The following is a 564-nucleotide window of genomic DNA, read 5'->3' as shown; positions in this document are numbered from 1 at the left end:
CCCCACGGAGCTCCCCTCCCTCTCCCTCTCCATGGACCCCAAATCCCTATGGACCCCATGGATCCTCCCATGGATTTCCTCCCCACACTGATCCCAACTCCCCTCTCACAGGGGGAACCCCAACTCTCCCTAGGGAGTTACACCCCCTCCACTGACCTCCAAACTCCAGGGAGTTTCCCTCCCCACACTGATCCCAGTCCCCCTCCACTGATGTCAAGCCTCCATGGAGCTCCCTCCCCCCACCTTGAGCTACCCCCGGTTATCCTGACCCCTTCCCCACAGCAGATCCCTCTCCCCTTACTGATCACTGCTCTTGGGAACCCCCTCTCCTCCCATGAGGCTTCCCGTTTACTGATCACTCTCCCCACCATCCCGCAGACCAGTTTCCTCTACTGATCTCCCCTAACACGCCCCCCTCACGGGGCTCTCCCTGAACTGAACCCTGCCCCTCACTAGGCTCCGCGTTCACTGCGCACTCCGCACAAACTGAACACAAACTACACGGACCCCGCCCCTCTGCCTAAGCCCCGCCCCAGGGAACCCTCCCCGCCCCCAGCCTCCTTC

General features: G+C 62.1%; 1 protein-coding gene across 1 annotated transcript in view; it reads left to right on the top strand.

The window, feature by feature from the left end:
• SRRM3 (serine/arginine repetitive matrix 3) overlaps window positions 1-564 on the top strand; it is a 71,543-nt gene that overhangs the window by 66,159 nt on the left and 4,820 nt on the right. The gene's annotated exons all lie outside the window — the stretch shown is intronic.

Source organism: Mandrillus leucophaeus, unplaced genomic scaffold (assembly GCF_000951045.1).
Source record: "Mandrillus leucophaeus isolate KB7577 unplaced genomic scaffold, Mleu.le_1.0 Scaffold164, whole genome shotgun sequence".
Classification (NCBI taxonomy): Eukaryota; Metazoa; Chordata; class Mammalia; order Primates; family Cercopithecidae; genus Mandrillus; species Mandrillus leucophaeus.
This window is presented reverse-complemented; position numbering and strand designations above follow the sequence as displayed.